The 22,632-nt window shown below is 40.1% G+C and overlaps 1 pseudogene; it reads left to right on the top strand.

Annotated features, from left to right (window-relative positions):
* The first annotated feature begins 16,735 nt into the window (after nt 1-16,735).
* LOC100428721 (interferon-induced very large GTPase 1-like) lies at nt 16,736-18,149 on the top strand (annotated as a pseudogene).
* The last annotated feature ends 4,483 nt before the right edge of the window (nt 18,150-22,632 follow it).

Here is a 22,632-nt window from a genome sequence, read left to right as displayed (position 1 = left end):
AAAAGAGATAAATCCATAGAGACTAATGGAAGATTGGTTGTTGGCAAGGGCTAGGTGAGGTGGAACTGGGGAGTGACTGCTTAGTGAGTATGAGGTTTTCTTTTGAGGTGATAAAAATATTTTGGAATATGATCAAGGTGGTTGTTTCACAACCTTGTGAATGTTCTAAATTCCACTGAACTGTACAATTTAAAGTGGTTAATTTTATGTTATGTTAATTTCACTTCAATAAAAATTATATAGATTTATAATTAAATAAAGTATATAAAAACAAGGGCAGTAAAACTCAAAACCCATCACTTTCTGATTATTTTACTATAATCTATGTTGCTGAATCCAAGTCTATGTTTTTTTCATTGCATATATGTGTGTGTGTGTAAAGAAGAGGGAGAGGGTATATTATATAATGATGTGTTACTTTGCATGTCTCACAATTTTAAACTGGAGTTGGTCATTTGAAAGCAGACATAGAAAGGATATTTATGTAATAGAAACAGGCAAATGCTACAAAACAGGAATTTTATTTTCTGAAGAGCTGGTTGTTAAAACATTTACCACACACTCTTGATTGTAATCCTTCATAGTCTTCTCTGTTTTCCCTTGGCTCACTGACTGTAATCCCCAGAAACAGAGATTATGTCTTCTTCAGTTTTGAGTCCTGAAGATGGAACACAGTACTCGTGATGACTGAGCACTTTTAAGAACTGACCTAATAATGGATGTTCTGAAAACTTTCCTATTTTTAGGCTTCCATGTTTCTTTCCTTTACTGCCTGTTTTCTAGTTGATTTGGGAAAATTCCAGCTTTATTCTGAATAAACTAAAGGAAGTTGTCTACATAAATCTTTTCCTGGAGGAAAACAAGAGCCCAATGATCCAGGAAGCCATCTCCAGCTTGGACAAATTGACATTTGAAACTGTGGGGCAGAGAGGCGAAGTCAGATGGAGAGTCAGTGACAGCTAGGATTGCCGATCTCTTCCTGTCAGGCATTTCTCTGATCTTTCCTAAAGTTAGTGTATCCTCAGCTGCAGAAAAAGCTTTCTTTGTAGGGACCCTGTTGTGTTCTGCTAAAAACTGGACTCCTTTCTGAGCTATATAGGAAATATAGAGAAAATATCACATGAATACATGTTCCATTATCATTAAGGAAAAATTCTGTTCAATTCTTTCTCTACTTTTTCTCTTAGTAAACTAGGCCTGCTCTTTTTTTCATAACACAATACCAGAGTTGTGTCTCAAAAAGTTGAGTCTTCTCAATGAAAAACCTCTAGCAGAATGGAATCTTAGGAAGATATAGGGAGAAGATTTCCTTACTTCCTTGTATTTACAGATAAACTTCTGTCGAAGTAGAAATATGTCAAATTAAGAGCAGTAACAATGAATATTACTCTTATTACTACTATGCAATCTCTGAATGTGTCTATAACTGCTAACTTCTTTTTGTCTCTCTTAATATACATATCTCCTTGGAAGACTTATTTGAACAAAGGAGTCTTAAAAGTCTCTTGGACTTGGCTGGGCTTGGTGGCTCATGCCTGTAATCCCAGTACTTTGGGAGGCAGAGGTGGGTGGATCACTTGAGGTCAGGGGTTCAAGACCAACCTGGCCAATATTGTGAAAGCCTGTCTCTACTAAAAATACAAAAATTAGCTGGGCGTAGTGGCACATGCCTGTAATCCCAGCTACTAGGGAGGCTGAGGCAGGAGAATTGCTTGAACTCGGGAGGCGCAGGCTGCAGTGAGCTGAGATTGCACCACTGTACTTCAGCCAGGGCTACAGAGAGAGACTCTGTCTCAAAACAAACAAACAAACAAACAAACAAACAAACAAAAAACTATCTTGGACTTCAGAAATTGTTGCCATGCCCAATGGAAATAACACAACTTCAAAAATAAGCCTGAAATTCTGAGTGCTTGTCTTACTTGAGCATTTATTACATCTATATTAAATTTAGAATGGATATCACTCTGTTCTTAAATGGTATGGGTACTATTAGAATATCAGATCAGAAGTGTATTATGACATTTCTTCTTAAAATGAAAAGAACAAATGAAGGACTTTGTTAGCTTTTGTGTTTAATAAAGCACCTGAGAGTTTTAAGAATTTAAGTTAATGGAGAGACAAAGAAGAAGAAATAGCCTCAGATACTGCAAAAATATGCTTATCACATGTTGCCTTAGTGGGTTTTGTTTTTCTCACTGTCAGGGAAGGAGCAGATGGGGATTTTGGTGAAAAAGTTACTGAAATGGAATGTCTCTTCTTTTTCCCACAAAGTTTTGAGTTTACTCTGTTTCTGGGCATGACTACTATTCACTTCATTTAATTGAGAAACTATGAAATGATAATTCAACATAAAGGGCTATTATCCTCAGAGGTGAAAGGCAAATAAGAGCTGTTGTTCAGATGGCTTTGCCCATAATGGACAAGGAAAATGAGAGCTTTGGGTTAGATGGGCAGTTGCAGAGGCAACCATGGTTTATTCTCTGCGAGACCATATAATGTCATGGGAAGGAAACCAGATTTACAGTTCTCTGTCTGCTCTTTACCACCTGTGTGATCTTGAGTTTGTTACTTACTATCTGTGATTATTTATCTTTTTTCTGTAATAAAATGGCCATTATCAAAACCATTTTTTATTAAGATGATCAAATGACATGTTTTAGTTTTCTATTGCTGTGTAGCAAATTACCATAAATTTGGGGGTTTAAAGACACACATTTATTATCTCACAGTTTCTATAAGTCAGAAGTCCAGGCATAATGCAGTTACGTTCTCTGCTCTAAGATCTCACAAGATTTTAATCTAGGTGTTTGCTGAGGATGTGGTCTCATCAAAGGTTTGAGTGGTGCTATGGTTTGAATGTTTGTCTGCTCCAAAACTCATGTTGAAATTAGGTTCCCACTGTGGTGGTATTAGAATATGAGAATTTTGGGAAGCAAAAGGGTCATGAGGGCTCTGCCCTCATATGTGGGGTTAATGCTCTTATGAAAGAGTGAATTTTGTCCTCTTTTTCCTCAGTGCTCCTCTGCCATGTGAGGACATGTTGTTCCTCTCTGTTGGAGGATGTTGCAAGAAGGCCATTGCCAGATGCTGGTGCTTTTATCTTGGACTTCCCAGCCTGCAAAACTGTAAGAAAATTAATTTCTATTCTTTATAAATTACCCAGTCTCAGGTATTCTATTATAACAGCACAAATGGACTAAGACAGCTGGGTAAAGATCTGTCTCCAAGCTTTCTAAGGTTGTTGGCAGAATTCGTCTTATAATTATAGGATTGAGGTTCCTACTTTCTTGTCTAGAGGCCATTCTCAGCTCTCAGAGGCTGCCCATAGTTCTTTGCCACATGCTCTTCTCCATAGGCCTTCTCTAAATATGGTGACTTGCCTTTTCAAAGCCAGCATGGAAGAACTTCTTGTCCTCATCTGCTGGAATGGTGGCTTCTAAAATGTAACATGATCATGGGAGTTATATCCTATCATCTTTGCCATATTCTATTGGCTAAAAGCAAATCACAGGTCCCACTTAGACTCAAGGGAGAAAATTACATAAATATGTGGACACCAGGACATGGGAACCTTAAGATCTGCTTACCACAATCTACTTTCTGGGCCCAAGTGATTCATGTCCCCCTCACATAAATAAATTTATCCCCTTTGATAAATTTGGTTTGGCTCTATGTCCCCAACCAAATCTCATCTTGAATTGCTATCCCCACTTGTCAAGGGAGGGAGCCGGTGGGAGGTGATTGGATCATGGAGGTGGTTTCCCTCATGCTGTTCTCATGATTGTGAGTGAGTTCTCATGAGATCTGATGGTTTTATAAGTGGCAGTTTCCCCTGTTTTTCTCTCTCCTGCTGCCATGTAAGACGTGCCTGTTTCCCCTTCTGCCATGATTGTAAGTTTCCTGAGGCTTCCCCAGCCACGCAGAACTCTGGAGTCAATTAAACCCTTTTTCTGTATAAATTACCGTGTCGTGGGTATTTCTTTAGAGCAATGTAAAAACAGACTAATACACCCTTCCCAGTTCTGAGAGTGTCATCCCACTATGAATTATTTGACCTCCAAAATTTTATTATCTAAATTAAGTCCAGGCATGGATTAAACTCCTAGGTGTAATCTGTTAAGTATACCTTCTGGGGAACTGTTGGTCTATGTCTACAGACTGGTGAAACTAAAGATCCAAGTTATCTGTCTCCCATATACCTAACATACAATGATGGGACAGACATAGGATCAAAGCTATAGGCACTTTAGTTCAAAAAAGGGGAAAATAAAAGTTTAAAAGTGAGTCACCTTTTCATAATAGTCTTGAAATCCAGCTGGGAAAGCTATAGTTGGCGTTCCTTCATTACGTTTCAAGATATGAATGTAATTTTCTATGGTTCATAGTTTTACTCTCTGGGTTCTTAATTCTGCCCTCTGAGTCATCCTTCCTTTTTCATGAAAGGTAGCATGTGTTCACAACTGAGTAGTTTTATTAGCCTTCTTCCTGCTATTAGGATTTTTTTTTGTGGGGAGTCATATAGCAGCCTCCTTTCATTTTGTACTCTTTTTGTCTTTCAGTTTAAGTTGCAGTGTTTCTGCTGAATTAAGTTTTCAAGAACGTGTGGGTCTTTGATGTATTACAGCAGAGTTTATTAGAAAAAAACCACATTTATAGACCATTTTCAGTTAAACCCTTCCATACTTCGGCCTTCTGCTGAGAAGGGGAAGGGACAGTGTCCTGAAGCTTCCGACTAGAGGACTTTGGTTTGATTGATGTCTGGGAGGCAAAGTGATTCTCTTAAAAGAGCACTTTGTGTGCCTGATTAATCTAAACTTTTTATATTTCTGATTTTTCAGCAAAGGATTATACAGTGATACCCAGCAGAGATTCATGATGGAGTCTCTTAATTGTAGTGTGTTTTGCCTTTTGGAGAGGCTGATAATTTAAAAATTATGTAGTTCTGGTTTCTTTTTATCTAATAATTATTTTCTCAAATTTATCTTTCACATCTCACATTTTATTACAAGCTGAAAGAAGAAATCAGGAGAAATCTTCAACACTTTGCCTGGAAGTCTCTTTATAACCAAATTTGTTACTTACAGGCTCTGATTTGTATGTAACTCCAGGACATAATTTTGCTAGGCCATTCTGCCACTATATAAGAAGGATCCTTTTCCTCCTGACTCCAGTAGCATGTTCTTTACTTTCTTCTGAGCCTTCCCTGCAGTATCCTTAAATTCTAGATCTCTACTAATAGTCCATCCAGGGAAATTTAGACTTTTTCTATCACGTTACTCAAAATTATTCTAGCCTGCTCCCACTTCCCAATTCCAAAGCTGTTTCCATGTTTTTTAGGTATTTGTTATAGCACCACTCAACTTCTAGAAACTAGAAATCTCTATTATTTTTATATTGCTGTGTAACAAATTACCACAACCTTAGTATCTTAAAACAATACATCTGTATCATAGTTACTGTCAGAGGCTCCGGCATGACTTAGCTGAGTCCTCTGCTTGGGGTCTCACAAGGCTACAATCCAGGTGTCAACTGAGCTGTATTCTCATGCAGAGGCTTGACTGGAGAAAAACTACTTCCAGGCTTATATGTTGGCAGAATTCAATTCGTTGTGGTTGTTGGACTGAGGTTCCCATTTTCTTGTTGGCTGTCATCCAGGGCTGCTCTCAACTCCTGGAGGCTGCCTATAGTTTCTTACTACATAGCCCTCTCCATAGCTCCTCTCACAACACGACGGCTTACCTTTCAAGGCAACTGGAGAGAGAAGTATCTGCCCTAAGGAAGGACTCAGTCTCTTTTTTAAGGGCTTTACCTGATTAAGTCAGGCCTAATCAAGATAATCTTCCTTTCGGTTAACTCAAAATCAGTTTAGGACTTTACTTGCCTCTGAAAAACCCCTTCACCTCTGCCATATTACTCAAAAGAAGAGGAGACATTATACAAGGCATGAATCATGGAGCCTACCTTGTCTGTCTGCCAACTAACAAAACAAAAAAAGTGCTTACCCCAGTGTTTGACCTAAAGTAGGGGCTCAATAAATGTTAATTACTTCAAAAAATTACTTTAATTTTTTGAAAATCCCTGCTGAAACTACAGTGTCCATCCCAGTGGGATGTGGGACTCAAAGACATAAGTTCTCATGGAAGAGAAGGAGGACCTAAATGAGGTTACCACTGTCAAGCCAAGAGAGCATCTCATTCTCCTAGAGATTACAGAATTTCTTAGAGTCGATGGAAATATATAGAGAGGAGCCATGATTGAGGACCTAGAAGAGCTAACCCAGAGAATTTATAATGAATACATGTTTATGTTGGGTTTCAGGAATTTTTCACTGTGATAAGTTAAAACACAAAGAGAAACAGAGAGAAGTGTAGCCTTAGGGAGCGTATCTTATGGAAACAGGAAGGTATGGCTGTTATTTGGGGATATCGATAACCTTTAAGATATTCTCTATACACCTAATTTCATGTCGAGTGGGCAGAAAGAAATTGGAGATTAGGAGGCTTAGCAATTGTAGCTGGGCTATTCAGGACATAGAATTCATTTGGTGCTTTCATCTCTTTCTATCTGATGAAGGCAAAATTGTTGGGATGATTCCTGGCTAAGTTTGGTCAAAGTTTGCTGGGCATGGTGGCCCACACCTGTAATCCCAGCACATTGGGAGGCTGAGGCGGGAGGATCACTTGAGGCCAGCAGTTCGAAACCAGCCTGGCCAACATGGTGAAACACCATTTCTACTAAAAATACAAAAAATTAGCTGGGGGTGGTGGCGGGCATCTGTAACCTCAGCTACTTGGGAGGCTGAGACATGAGAATTGCTTGAACCCAAGGGGCGGAGGTTGCGGTGAGCTGAGATTGTACCACTGCAAAGCAGCCTGGGCAACAGAGCGAGACTCAGTCTCAAAAAAAAAAAAAAAAAAAAAAAAAAAAAAAAAAAAAAAAGATTGGTCAAGGAACTGAAGTAACTAAGAAGCTAGCAGGTATAGTAGAAAAAAAGTTAGGCTGCTTGAATAGGATGAACAAGGCCCAAGGACCAGAGAATCCTATAGGACTGGGGACAGAAACATAGGAAATAGAGAAGCTCCTCAGATAGAGAGGTCTCTCTCCAATCTCCAGGTGACTACAAAGATTTAAAGTAGAATGGCAGATCAGCTACTAGAGGGAGCATGAATACAATCTTTTGTATTACTCTGTCAAGTTACGATGAAGATACGAAAGGTGACATTGAAAAAGAAAGTAATGATCAAGACACAGGGCCTGAATTAAGGCCAAGCCTTTTTCCTTTGTACTGTAACTGGAAGCTACATACCACAGCTGCAGCCAGGGAATCTGATTCTGTTGGGTAACTTTCAGAAGAATCTTCCCATCTTCTGGTATTTCTACTATGAGTTAATAAGAAATATCGGGCGTGGGAATTGCTTTAATGTGGAGACTGACTATCATTATTTTGGTGTAGACTGAAGGTAACAGGAGATGCTGTGTCTCTTTTCTGCTAATGTTTTTAGCAAGTCCTGGATTTTGTTTTGTTTTGTTCTTTTCACCAAGAAGGGGCATTCTTTCCTCAAGGAGATGGAGGTTGTGACCTAGGGACTCTCTAGCCTTTGAAATCCTATAGCCATTGGCCACCAAATAGGTTAGGAGGGAACCAAAAAATGGGATACAAACTGTAGTTGCTTTTTCCTTCTAAGGTTTCTATTAAGCTAGAATTCTCAGAGTTGTCATTTCAAGAGGATAGACCAGGACATGTAGGGAGGCAGGAAGAAGTTTCAATGATAATTGTCTCTACTGGACAATCTGGTGCATATTTGGACAAACATTGTGTGGCTCTAGGAGGTGGGGAGTCAATGTAGGTCCCACTACACCATCAGACTCTCCTCACTCTGCACTCTGCATGAGTAAGCTCTGCGAGGCAATGTGTAAGAGTGAAATGGGTCAGAAGGGAGTTTTCAAGATGACTTTCCCTGATGGGAGCTGGCAGACTTTTGATATGATCCATTAGTAACTTGGGAACATCAGTTTGTATCCTAAAGGACACGACTTTTTTTGTTTTGTTTTGTTTTTGAGATGGAGTTTCACTCTTGTCACCAAGGCTGGAGTGCAATGGCATGATCTTGGCTCACTGCAACCTCCGTCTCCCGGGTTCAAGCGATTCTCCTGCCTCAGCCTCTCAAGTAGCTGGAACTACAGGTACGCACAGCCATGCTCAGCTAATTTTTTGTATTTTTAGTAGAGATGGGGTTTCACCATGTTGGCCAGGCTGGTCTTGAACTCCTGACCTCAGGTGACCCACCCACCTTGGCCTCCCAAAGGACTGAGATTACAGGCATGAGCCACCGTGCCCAGCCAGGATATCACTTTTGATCATCAGGCAAAACAGAAAAAGATTTCACCTTTGAACTAAATATATCTAAATATATGAATTAATATATGAATTAATATCTAAATATATGAATTAATATCTAAATATATGAATTAATTTCCACATTGCTCTAGAGAAAGATATCCTTCAACCAAATTAGTTAAGGAACAAGTAAAACTCCAGAAAAAGATATCTTTCTCTAGAGCAACGTGGAAATTAATTCATATATTTAGTTCTCACCAAAGACTGAGTCCCTGGTAGTTATGAAGCTTACTAAATTGATCTTTACTGAGGATTAATGCAAAAGAATTGACTAGGTGTAGGTAGTTTCAGAACACACTTTGGTATTTTTTTTTTTTTTTTCAGAAGGTAATTATCTTTATAGTTAGGGAATGAAGAAGGAATCCGTTCCTTTGTCCAGAGTATCTGGGAGGAAATCCTTTGCAGTTACATGAAAAGTCAACTTTTTCGGTTCCAGGAAGGATGTAATAACAAGTAACAGAATTACATATTTTTCAAGATCATGTTTTCTCATTTCACGGACTTACTGTCTAAAATATACACCTATAAAATGGTGTGCATATCTGAGTCTTTTGTATTAGGAACTTGTTCTAATAGTCTCCAAAGGTAACAAGTCCTTCTTTGTAGCCTTGTATGCCTCAGAACAGGTGCTAGGGTCATGCAAATGAGAAAGAAGTAGGTATGTGAGTGATGGGAAGATGGAAGAGGAGGAGGAAAATCTACCTTAGTTGTTATCAGCTCTACTGTTACCCACAAAGAAGGACTTGTGTGCTAGAGGTAGATTATTTACCCATACTTTTGGATGCTGGAAAAATTTAGACAACAATTTGGACAATAATTTTTCCTCCTATCCAATAATACAGCTTTGGTCTATTGTGGATATAGATTCAGAGAAGGCAGGAATTCATTCAAGGAAAGGAAAATGCTGCAGCAAACTAGTGGAGGTGTGAAGGCTTTTAATGTCTTGACTTCTATGCCTGATTTACCTGACATATTGGTGCATCAAACAGGCTTGGTTTTAAGCTAATTTAGAGTAAGAAGTATGAGTTAATATTTCAAATCAGTTCTCAAATCTTTATTTAAACAAAATCAGCTGGGGACATTAAAAAAATTCCCAGTCCCAGTCACAGAAGTTTTGACATGTGAAGCCTAGTTATTGTTCAGAAACTATCATTTTCTAAAACACTCCAAACTTCATTTAATACATGCTTCCAAATGTTAAGTATTCAATCCCATTTTGAAAAAACACTATCTTGGCTGGGCATGGTGGCTCATGTCTGTAATCCCAGCACTTTGAGAGACTGAGGCGGGTGGATCACCTGAGGTCCAGAGTTCGAGACCAGCCTGGCCAACATGGTGAAACCCCGTCTCTACTAAAAATACAAAAATTAGCTGGGTGTGGTGGTGGGCACCTGTAATCCCAGCAACTTGGGAGGCTGAGGCAGGAGAATCACTTGAACCCAGGAGGCGGAGGTTGCAGTGAGCAGAGATCACACCATGGCACTCTAGCCTGGGCAACAGAGTGAGACTCTGTCTCCAAAAAAAAAAAAAAAAAAAAAGAAAGAGAAGAAAAAAACACTATCCTAGAGACAATTTAAGTGGAGAAAATGTGGGAGTGTAAAAAATTAATTTTGCCATTTTGGATGGCCTGGATATAGAAACAACTCATTTCAGAGTTTTTGCATCCTGGTTTCCAACTAAAGTATTCTTTCTGACTGAATGTTTGCATGAACACACCTGAAGACTGTACTGCTATGCTAGAATGTTCAACTGAGGGTTGTTTCAGAATTTAACCTCAAAGGATAAAGAAATGGAAAAAGGGTGAGCTCTAAAGAGACATGGAACATAGATCCAGAAGTGCTGCCAATGCTAACTGACTCTAACATAATTTTGAGAAGGAGAGATTAGAAAGAATAGAGGAGAAAAATGATCAAAGAAACAATAAAGGAACACTTCCCAGAGCTGCAGTATGATCTGATGATATTGAAAGTATACATTAACTGTTGAACAGAGTAAATCAAAGTACTAATAAATAATAAAATAATATATAATAATTATTATAATGCTTTTTAAAAATTTATTTATTTATTTTTATTTTTATTTTTTTAATTTATTTATTATTATTATACTTTAAGTTGTAGGGTACATGTGCATAACGTGCAGGTTCGTTACATATGTATACTTGTGCCATGTTGGTGTGCTGCACCCATCAACTTGTCATTTACATCAGGTATAACTCCCAATGCAATCCCTCCCCCCTCCCACCTCCCCATGACAGGCCCCTGTGTGTGATGTTCCCCTTCCCGAGTCCAAGTGATCTCATTGTTCAGTTCCCACCTATGAGTGAGAACATGCGGTGTTTGGTTTTCTGTTCTTGTGATAGATTGCTAAGAATGATGGTTTCCAGCTGCATCCATGTCCCTACAAAGGACACAAACTCATCCTTTTTGATGGCTGCATAGTATTCCATGGTGTATATGTGCCACATTTTCTTAATCCAATCTGTCACTGATGGACATTTGGGTTGATTCCAAGTCTTTGCTATTGTGAATAGTGCTGCAATAAACATACGAGTGCATGTGTCTTTATAGCAGCATAATTTATAATCCTTTGGGTATATACCCAGTAATGGGATGGCTGGGTCATATGGTACAACTAGTTCTAGATCCTTGAGGAATCGCCATACTGTTTTCCATAATGGTTGAACTAGTTTACAATCCCACCAACAGTGTAAAAGTGTTCCTATTTCTCCACATCCTCTCCAGCACCTGTTGTTTCCTGACTTTTTAATGATTGCCATTCTAACTGGTGTGAGAAGGTATCTCATTGTGGTTTTGATTTGCATTTCTCTGATGGCCAGTGATGATGAGCATTTTTTCATGTGTCTGTTGGCTGTATGAATGTCTTCTTTTGAGAAATGTCTGTTCATATCCTTTGGCCACTTTTGGATGGGGTTGTTTGTTTTTTCCTTGTAACTTTGTTTGAGTTCTTTGTAGGTTCTGGATATTAGCCCTTTGTCAGATGAGTAGATTGCAAAAATTTTCTCCCATTCTGTAGGTTGCCTGTTCACTCTGATGGGAGTTTCTTTTGCTGTGCAGAAGCTCTTTAGTTTAATTAGATCCCATTTGTCAATTTTGGCTTTTGCTGCCGTTGCTTTTGGTGTTTTAGACATGAAGTCTTTGCCCATGCCTATGTCCTGAATGGTACTACGTAGGTTTTCCTCTAGGATTTTTATGGTATTAGGTCTAACATTTAAGTCTCTAATCCATCTTGAATTAATTTTCGTATAAGGAGTAAGGAAAGGATCCAGTTTCAGCTTTCTACTTATGGCTAGCCAATTTTCCCAGCACCATTTATTAAATAGGGAATCCTTTCCCCATTTCTTGTTTCTCTCAGGTTTGTCAAAGATCAGATGGCTGTAGATGTGTGGTATTATTTCTGAGGACTCTGTTCTGTTCCATTGGTCTATATCTCTGTTTTGGTACCAGTACCATGCTGTTTTGGTTACTGTAGCCTTGTAGTAAAGTTTGAAGTCAGGTAGCGTGATGCCTCCAGCTTTGTTCTTTTGACTTAGGATTGTCTTGGAGATGCGGGCTCTTTTTTGGTTCCATATGAACTTTAAAGCAGTTTTTTCCAATTCTGTGAAGAAACTCATTGGTAGCTTGATGGGGATGGCATTGAATCTATAAATTACCTTGGGCAGTATGGCCATTTTCACGATATTGATTCTTCCTATCCATGAGCATGGTATGTTCTTCCATTTGTTTGTGTCCTCTTTGATTTCACTGAGCAGTGGTTTGTAGTTCTCCTTGAAGAGGTCCTTTACATCCCTTGTAAGTTGGATTCCTAGATATTTTATTCTCTTTGAAGCAATTGTGAATGGAAGTTCATTCCTGATTTGGCTCTGTGTTTGTCTGTTACTGGTGTATAAGAATGCTTGTGATTTTTGCACATTAATTCTGTATCCTGAGACTTTGCTGAAGTTGCTTATCAGCTTAAGGAGATTTTGGGCTGAGACAATGGGGTTTTCTAAATATACAATCATGTCATCTGCAAACAGGCACAGTTTGACTTCTTCTTTTCCTAACTGAATACCCTTGATTTCTTTCTCTTGCCTGATTGCCCTAGCCAGAACTTCCAACACTATGTTGAATAGGAGTGGTGAGAGAGGGCATCCCTGTCTTGTGCCAGTTTTCAAAGGGAATTTTTCCAGTTTTTGCCCATTCAGTATGATATTGGCTGTGGGTTTGTCATAAATAGCTCTTATTATTTTGAGGTACGTTCCATCAATACCGAATTTATTGAGCGTTTTTAGCATGAAGGGCTGTTGAATTTTGTCAAAAGCCTTTTCTGCATCTATTGAGATAATCATGTGGTTTTTGTCTTTGGTTCTGTTTATATGCTGGATTATGTTTATTGATTTGTGAATGTTGAACCAGCCATGCATCCCAGGGATGAAGCCCACTTGATCATGGTGGATAAGCTTTTTGATGTGTTGCTGAATCCGGTTTGCCAGTATTTTATTGAGGATGTTTGCATCGATGTTCATCAGGGATATTGGTCTAAAATTCTCTTTTTTTGTTGTGTCTCTGCCAGGCTTTGGTATCAGGATGATGTTGGCCTCATAAAATGAGTTAGGGAGGATTCCCTCTTTTTCTATTGATTGGAATAGTTTCAGAAGGAATGGTACCAACTCCTCCTTGTACCTCTGGTAGAATTCAGCTGTGAATCCATCTGGTCCTGGACTTTTTTTGGTTGGTAGGCTATTAATTATTGCCTCAATTTCAGAGCCTGCTATTGGTCTATTCAGGGATTCAAATTCTTCCTGGTTTAGTCTTGGAAGAGTGAAAGTGTCCAGGAAATTATCCATTTCTTCTAGATTTTCCAGTTTATTTGCGTAGAGGTGTTTATAGTATTCTCTGATGGTAGTTTGTATTTCTGTGGGGTCGGTGGTGATATCCCCTTTATCATTTTTAATTGCGTCGATTTGATTCTTCTCTCTTTTCTTCTTTATTAGTCTTGCTAGTGGTCTGTCAATTTTGTTGATCTTTTCAAAAAACCAACTCCTGGATTCATTGATTTTTTAGAGAGTTTTTTGTGTCTCTATCTCCTTCAGTTCTGCTCTGATCTTAGTTATTTCTAGCCTTCTGCTAGCTTTTGAATGTGTTTGCTCTTGCTTCTCTAGTTCTTTTAATTGCGATGTTAGAGTGTCAATTTTAGATCTTTCCTGCTTTCTCTTGTGGGCATTTAGTGCTATAAATTTCCCTCTACACACTGCTTTAAATGTGTCCCAGAGATTCTGGTATGTTGTATCTTTGTTCTCATTGGTTTCAAAGAACATCTTTATTTCTGCCTTCATTTCGTTATGTACCCAGTACTCATTCAGGAGCAGGTTGTTCAGTTTCCATGTAGTTGAGCGGTTTTGATTGAGTTTCTTAGTCCTGAGTTCTAGTTTGATTGCACTGTGGTCTGAGAGACAGTGTGTTATAATTTCTGTTCTTGTACATTTGCTGAGGAGTGCTTTACTTCCAATTACGTGGTTGATTTTGGAGTAAGTATGATGTGGTGCTGAGAAGAATGTATATTCTGTTGATTTGGGGTGGAGAGTTCTATAGATGTCTATTAGGTCTGCTTGCTGCAGTGATGAGTTCAATTCCTGGATATCCTTGTTAACTTTCTGTCTCGTTGATCTGTCTAATGTTGACAGTGGAGTGTTGAAGTCTCCCATTATGATTGTATGGGAGTCTAAGTCTCTTTGTAAGTCTCTAAGGACTTGCTTTATGAATCTGGGTGCTCCTGTATTGGGTGCATATATATTTAGGATAGTTAGCTCTTCCTGTTGAATTGATCCCTTTACCATTATGTAATGGCCTTCTTTGTCTCTTTTGTTCTTTGATGGTTTAAAGTCTGTTTTATCAGAGACTAGTATTGCAACCCCCGCTTTTTTTTGTTCTCCATTTGCTTGGTAAATCTTCCTCCATCCCTTTATTTTGAGACTATGTATGTCTCTGCGTGTGAGATGGGTCTCCTGAATACAGCAAACTGATGGGTCTTGACTCTTTATCCAGTTTGCCAGTCTGTGTCTTTTAATTGGACCATTTAGTCCATTTACATTTAAGGTTAAGATTGTTATGTGTGAACTTGATCCTGCCATTATGATATTAACTGGTTATTTTGCTCGTTAGTTGATGCAGTTTTTTCCTAGCCTTGATGGTCTTTACATTTTGGCATGTTTTTGCAATGGCTGGTACCGGTTGTTCCTTTCCATGTTTAGTGCTTCCTTCAGGGTCTCTTGTAAGGCAGGCCTAGTGGTGACAAAATCTCTAAGCATTTGCTTATCTGTAAAGGATTTTATTTCTCCTTCAGTGATGAAACTTAGTTTGGCTGGATATGAAATTCTGGGTTTAAAATTCTTTTCTTTAAGAATGTCGAATATTGGCCCCCACTCTCTTCTGGCTTGGAGAGTTTCTGCCGAGAAATCTGCTGTTAGTCTGATGGGCTTCCCTTTGTGGGTAACCCGACCTTTCTCTCTGGCTGCCCTTAAGATTTTTTCCTTCATTTCAACTTTGGTGAATCTGGCAATTATGTGTCTTGGAGTTGCTCTTCTCGAGGAGTATCTTTGTGGTGTTCTCTGTATTTCCTGGATTTGAATGTTGGCCTGCCCTACTAGGTTGGGGAAGTTCTCCTGGATGATATCCTGCAGAGTGTTTTCCAACTTGGTTCCATTTTCCCCCTCACTTTCAGGCACCCCAATCAGACGTAGATTTGGTCTTTTTACATAATCCCATACTTCTTGCAGGCTGCAGGCTTTGTTCATTTCTTTTTCTTCTTTTTCTTTTGGTTTCTCTTCTCGCTTCATTTCATTCATTTGATCCTCAATCGCAGATACTCTTTCTTCCAGTTGATCGAGGTGGTTACTGAAGCTTGTGCATTTGTCACGTATTTCTCGTGTCATGGTTTTCCTCTCTTTCATTTCATTTATGACCTTCTCTGCATTAATTACTCTAGCCATCAATTCTTCCACTTTTTTTTCAAGATTTTTAGTTTCTTTGCGCTGGGTACGTAATTCCTCCTTTAGCTCTGAGAAATTTGATGGACTGAAGCCTTCTTCTCTCATCTCATCAAAGTCATTCTCCGTCCAGCTTTGATCCGTTGCTGGCGATGAGCTGCGCTCCTTTGCCGGGGGAGATGCGCTCTTATTTTTTGAATTTCCAGCTTTTCTGCCCTGCTTTTTCCCCATCTTTGTGGTTTTATCTGCCTCTGGTCTTTGATGATGGTGATGTACTGATGGGGTTTTGGTGTAGGTGTCCTTCCTGTTTGATAGTTTTCCTTCTAACAGTCAGGACCCTCAGCTGTAGGTCTGTTGGAGATTGCTTGAGGTCCACTCCAGACCCTGTTTGCCTGGGTATCAGCAGCAGAGGCTGCAGAAGATAGAATATTTCTGAACAGCGAGTGTACCTGTCTGATTCTTGCTTTGGAAGCTTCCTCTCAGGGGTGTACTCCACCCTGTGAGGTGTGGGATGTCAGACTGCCCCTAGTGGGGGATGTCTCCCAGTTAGGCTACTCAGGGGTCAGGGACCCACTTGAGCAGGCAGTCTGTCCCTTCTCAGATCTCAACCTCCGTGTTGGGAGATCCACTGCTCTCTTCAAAGCTGTCAGACAGAGTCGTTTGGGTCTGCAGAGGTTTCTGCTGCTTTTGCTGTTGTTTAGTTGTGCCCTGTCCCCAGAGGTGGAGTCTACAGAGACAGGCAGGTTTCCTTGAGCTGCTGTGAGCTCCACCCAGTTCGAGCTTCCCAGTGGCTTTGTTTACCTACTTAAGCCTCAGCAATGGCGGGCGCCCCTCCCCCAGCCTGCCTGCTGCCTTGCGGTTAGATCGCAGACTGCTGTGCTAGCAATGAGGGAGGCTCCGTGGGTGTGGGACCCTCCCGGCCAGGTGTGGGATACAATCTCCTGGTGTGCCCGTTTGCTTAAAGCTCAGTATTGGGGTGGGAGTTACCTGAGTTTCCAGGTGTTTTGTGTCTCAGTTCCCCTGGCTAGGAAAAGGGATTCCCTTCCCCCTTGCACTTCCCAGTTGAGGGATGCCTCGCCCTGCTTCAGCTCTTGCTGGTCGGACTGCAGCAGCTGACCAGCACCGATTGTCTGGCACTCCCTAGTGAGATGAACCCAGTACCTCAGTTGAAAATGCAGAAATCACCAGTCTTCTGTGTCACTCGCGCTGGTAGTTGGAGACTGGAGCTGTTCCTATTCGGCCATCTTGCTCCGCCCCCCAACTTAATCTTGAAACAATGTGATCAGTAGTCATATTCATGATCTCTTTTTCAATGACATTAATCGTCAGAAAAAAATTACAGGTAAATGACATTAATCATCTTTGAGAAAGAGTTCTTGAATATGACTACTGATCACATTGTTTCAAGATTTAATAAAACTATTAACAATATCTGGAAAAAACAGTGTGATTACAATCCAAAATATTTCCAGAAAATTCTAAAGACAATAGAGGAAGAAGTGAAATCTGCATCTACTCAGGAAAGATACACATTTAAAAATAAATATATTATCAGCTTATGTTTGTGTTTATTCTAATGAGCAACAGAGAATTGTAAAGAAATGCACAGGGCATTCAAGAGAGCAAATGATCCTGTAAGCTATCTAGAAAGCAAGAAAAATGATTTCTTCATGAGGTTTAAGATTTCCTGTCAAGAAGAAGCCGCCAGCAAAACACTTATGATTTTGTGTGGCACAAGCTTATTCTTGCTGTCTCTACCATCATATGGGGAAAAAATACCCATTAAGATTGTGGGGGCATGTGAGCTACGTGCCCTGCATTCAGTGGAATCAGGACTAACCTGGAGAAACACATTCTCATCTCTCTGGGAGAAGAAGAAAACTTTGATCATTATTGGCAATACTTTCATAATAAGAATAGCTTTTTAAGGAATTACATCAAAATCAATAGAAAGAGATACAGTTTAGACAATGCAGGAAAGAAAAGAAGATTTTTTTGAGAAAAGTTTAGCTGACATTAATAATAGCATCCTCTCTGCCCTTCATGAATTCACATCAGTAGGTAAAGATAAAAGCAGCACTGGATGGTTGGATTTGTTCTGTGATCACCTGGGGAACAACTTGATCTTTTCACAGAGAGACTTGACAAGGATTAAACACCAGGAGATAAAAGATACTGAGTTTCTCAGAGAAGACATGAGTGCAGCTTTGGATCTCACAATGAAGAGAATAGAGCAGCATTATTCAAGTATGCGTATGAAAGTAATGGTTTCTAAAATTGAGAAAATGCTCTCTGAACATCTCTGTGGCTGCTGGAAACAGTGTCCCTGCTGTGGAGCAATTTGTACAAACACAATTCCTACACACGGAGACCATGGTGTTCCCTTCCTCTGACCTCAGGCTGTCTATGGAGAGGAGTGGTGTAAAACAGGCCATTCTGTCATTGATTGCTTTACTAGTTTTGTAGCAAGTGATTGTTCATTGGTTTTGAGCAATGGTGGAAAAATCCCATATAAGAAGTATCAAAAGGCAGGAGGGGATTATGCCACTTGGAGCATCACTCCCGATTCTTCCACCCAGCCATCTTGGGAATGGCTTTTCTCACTTCAGATCAAAGCTAGAATATAAATATCAGAAAAAAATGATAGGTAAATGTAAAATCCCCAACTCATGGGCCAAAATCCAAAAGAAGGACATGCTTGAAGATTTGAAGAAAACAGTGATACTCAATGACCACAAAACAGCCCTAGTGTCTGAATAAAAGAGTCAGTGTAGGACGGGCATGGTGACTCACGCCTGTAATCCCAGCACTCTGGGAGACTGAGGCAGGCGGATCACGAGGTCAGGAGATCGAGACCATCCTGGCTAACATGGTGAAACCCCATCTCTACTAAAAATACAAAAAAATTAGCCAGGCATGGTGGTGGGTGCCTGTATTCCCAACTACTCGGGAGGCTGAGACAGGAGAATGACATGAACCTGGGAGGTGGAGCTTGCAGTGAGCCGAGATTGTGCCACTCAACAAGTCTCTAGGAAGAATTGGTCAAAGCCATTCAACAAGTCTCTAGGAAGTCCCAAACTTTCCCACATTTTTCTACCTTCTTCTGAGCCCTCCAAACTGTTCCAACCTCTGCCTGTTACACCGTTCCAAAATTGTTTTCACATTTTCAGGTATCTTTTCAGCAACACCCCACTCTACTGGTACCAGCTTACCGTATTATTCTGTTTTCACACTGTTGATAAAGACACACCCAAGACTGGGCAATTTACAAAAGAAAGAGGTTTATTGGACTTATTATTCCACATGACTGGGGGGGGGGCAGTCTCACAATCATGATGGAAGGAAGGGGGAGCACTCCAGCCTGGGTGACAGAGCGAGACTCCATCTTAAAAAAAAAAAAAAAAAAAAGAGTCAGTGTATCTGAACAATCCCAAAATAACTTCTCTTTACAATTAGAACTGGTATGATTTGGCTCTGTGTCCCCACCCAAATCTCATCTCATAGCTCCCATAATTCCCACATGTTGTGGGACAGACCTGGTGGGAGATGATTGAATCATACGGGCTGATCTTTCCCATGCTGTTCTAGTGATAGTGAATGGGTCTTATGAGATATGATGGCTTTGAAAACCGGAGTTTCTCTGCACAAGCTCTCTCTTTGCCTGTGGCCATCCACGGAAGATGTGACTTGCTCCTCCTTCCTTCCATCATGATTGTGAGACTGCCCCCCCCAGTCGTGTGGAATAATAAGTCCAATAAACCTCTTTCTTTTGTAAATTGCCCAGTCTTGGGTGTGTCTTTATCAACAGTGTGAAAACAGAATAATACGGTAAGCTGGTACCAGTAGAGTGGGGTGTTGCTGAAAAGATACCTGAAAATGTGAAAACAATTTTGGAACGGTGTAACAGGCAGAGGTTGGAACAGTTTGGAGGGCTCAGAAGAAGGTAGAAAAATGTGGGAAAGTTTGGGACTTCCTAGAGACTTGTTGAATGGTTTTGACCAAGATGTTGATAGTGATATGAACAATTAGATACAGGCTAAGGTGGTCTCAGATGGAGACGAGGAACTTGTTGGGAACTAGAGCAAAGATGACTCTTGCTATGTTTTAGCGAAGAGACTGGTGGCATTTTGCCCCTGCCTTAGAGATTTGTGGAACTTTGAACTTGAGAGAGATGATTTAGAGTATCCAGCAGAAGAAATTTCTGAGCAGCAAGGCATTCAAGAAGTGACTTGGGTGCTGTTAAAGGCATTCAGATTCAAAAGGGAAACAGAGCATAAAAGTTTGGAAAATTTGCAGCCTGACAGTGCAATAGAAAAGAAAATCCCATTTTCTGAGCAGAAATTCAAGCCCACTGCAGAAATTTGAATAAGTATTGAGGAGCTGAATATTAATCACCAAGACAATGGGAGAAAATGTCTCCAGAGCATATCAGAGACCTTTGCAGTAGCTCTTCCCATCATAGGCTTGGAGGGCCAGGAGGAAAATGTGGTTTTGTGGGCCAGGCCCAGGGTCCTCATGCTGTGTGCAGCCCAGGAACTTAGTGCCCTGCCTCCTAGCTGCTCCAGCTGTGGCTGAAAGGGGCCAACATAGAACTCAGGTCATATCTTCAGAATGTGCAAGCCTCAAGCCTTGGCAGCTTCCACGTGGTGTTGAGCCTGTGAGTGCACAGAAGTCAAGAATTGTGGTTTGGGAACCTCCACCTGGATTACTAGATTACAGAAGATGTATGGAAACATCTGGATGCCCAGGCAGAAGTTTACTGCGGGAGGAGGGGGGGGGGGGTTCCTCATGGAGAACCTCTGCTAGGGTAGCACAGAAAGGAAATGTGGTATGGGAGCCTCCGCACAGAGTCCCCACTGGAGCACTGCCTAGTGGAGCTGTGAGAAGAGGACCACCGTCCTTTAGACCCCAGAATGGTAGATCCACTGACAGCTTGCACCGTGCACCTGGAAAAGCCACAGACACTCAGTGCCAGCCTACAAAGGCAGCTGGGAGGGAGGCTGTATCCTGCAAAGCCACAAGGGTGGAGCTGCCCAAGACCATGGGAACCCACCTCTTGCATCAGTATGACCTGGATGTGGGACATGGAGTCAAAGGAGATCATTTTGGAGCTATAAGATTTGACTGCCCCGCTGGATTTCAGACTTGCATGGGTCCTGTAGCCCCTTTGTTTTGGTCAATTTCTCCCATTTGGAATGGCTATATTTACCAAATGCCTATACCCCCATTGTATCTAGGAAGTAACTAACTTGCTTTTGATTTTACAGGCTCATAGGCAGAGGGGACTTGCCTTGTCTTGGATGAGATTTGGACTGCAGACTTTTGAGTTAATGCTGAAATGAGTTGAGGCTTTGGGGGACTGTTGGAAAGGCATGATTTGTTTTGAGATGTGAAGATATTAGATTTGGGAGGGGCCAGGTGTGGACTGATATGGTTTGGCTCTGTGTCCCCACCCAAATCTCACCTTGTAGCTCCCATAATTCCCATGTGTTGTGGGAGGGACCTGGTAGGAGATGATTGAATCATGGGGGCAGGTCTTTCCCCTGCTGTTCTCGTGATAGTGAATGGGTCTGATGCGATGTGATGGTTTCAAAAATGGGAGTTTCTCTGTACAAGCTCTCTCTTTGCCTGCTGCCATCCACATAAGATGTGACTTGCTCCTCCTTGCCTTCCACCATGACTGTGAGGCCTCCGCAGCCATGTGGAACAGTAAGTCCATAAACCTCTTTCTTTTGTAAATTGCCCAGCCTTGGGTATGTCTTTATCAGCAGCATGAAAATGGACTAATACAAGAATCTTTATCGTTTCCAGTTTTTAAAATGAAATGCATGAAAATAAATCAAATAACACATCAAGAGTTGAGGATTTCCAGTAAAAGGACTTCATTGCTGTCTGTCTCAATTCCTTCTGGTTTAAAAACAAATTAGTAAAATACGTGAATATATAATGAAATCAAATAACATTCATTTTAGAAACTTCATATCTTAAAATATTATTCTAAATATTGGTTTTTTAATTTAAAAACATATAAAGTCTCCATAAAAAGTCATTTTAACAGAGGAAAATGAAAATAATTTCAGACTGCCACAAATGTCTATAGAATAACTATCTCAATATTTTAACCAATACACAAGTCTTGACTGTAAGCTACAAATTGACTTTTAAATTTTTAAGTGGATTTTGTTCGCCCTTTGAAGTTTAGAGGAAATGTTATTAATTCTTAAATGTAAAAGATTCATGAAAAGTTCATGATTCTTAAGCACAACAATATTTAAGCATATTCTGTTCTAGGAAAAATAAACCAGAGACTTGACCAAAATAGAAACATCAGCAATTCAGGAAGCATTATCAAGCGAATATGGGAAATACAAATAAAATAGCAGTTTATCTTGTTTATTCATCACTGTCTTCTTCCTAGTTATCTTGCAAATTCCCTATGCATGCTAAGGAAAAAAGAAAACACAAAGCTTAGGAATTGAAAGCAGAGTATTACGTACAACTCTGAGAACTGGCTCCTGGAACAAAACGGTGAAAAGTACTACTTTAATCAAGTGTGTGGACAAGGTCAGATTTAATTAAATCACTAATGAATAAAAAAATTCCTTAAGAAAAAACATTTAAAAAGCATATAGTTCTTGCAAATCAACTAGTAAACTCAATTGGGTTCCAATATTTCAATAAGAAATTTGTTTTTATACATAAAAGTGTAATGAAATGCTTTCCTCCAAGTTGGGCATATTTGTGACTCTTCACATCTTTTGAGTCATAAGTTCATAATCAGAATAAAAATGAAGAGTACTCTGAATCCAAATAGGGCCTTAGAAGGGAAGGAAATCACCCTTCTGCAAACCTATACTTTATGCTAGGTCCTGAAAGCTGATGATCTAAAGCATCTGACAGCTGATGATCTAAAGGAATCCTAGTGCAAAGAAGAAAATTTCTTCAAGTTGGGCATAAACGCAGCTGACTTCTCACTTCCATTTACAGGTTTACTCATTATCCTCCACAGACAATGAAAATAGACAGCCCAGGGAGCAGCAGCTGAATGTCTCAGATCTTCAGAGTTTGGAGTTAGGAATGCTGATGTTTATCTCCTTTGTCCCTTCAAAGGGCTTCAAGCATATTCTCAGTGTCAGATCAAATGACCCATGTCTCCAGAAGAAGTTTTGGGACAGGAAAACTGCAAAAGAAACAGGTGTTGTTGAACAGTTGGTTTTTCTTTTGTTCTGTGGAAAATAGTCTC

The sequence above is a fragment of the Macaca mulatta genome, chromosome 14, assembly GCF_049350105.2.
Source record: "Macaca mulatta isolate MMU2019108-1 chromosome 14, T2T-MMU8v2.0, whole genome shotgun sequence".
Lineage (NCBI taxonomy): Eukaryota > Metazoa > Chordata > Mammalia > Primates > Cercopithecidae > Macaca > Macaca mulatta.
Note: the sequence above shows the minus strand (reverse complement) of the source record. Positions and strands in the feature narration are given on the sequence as shown.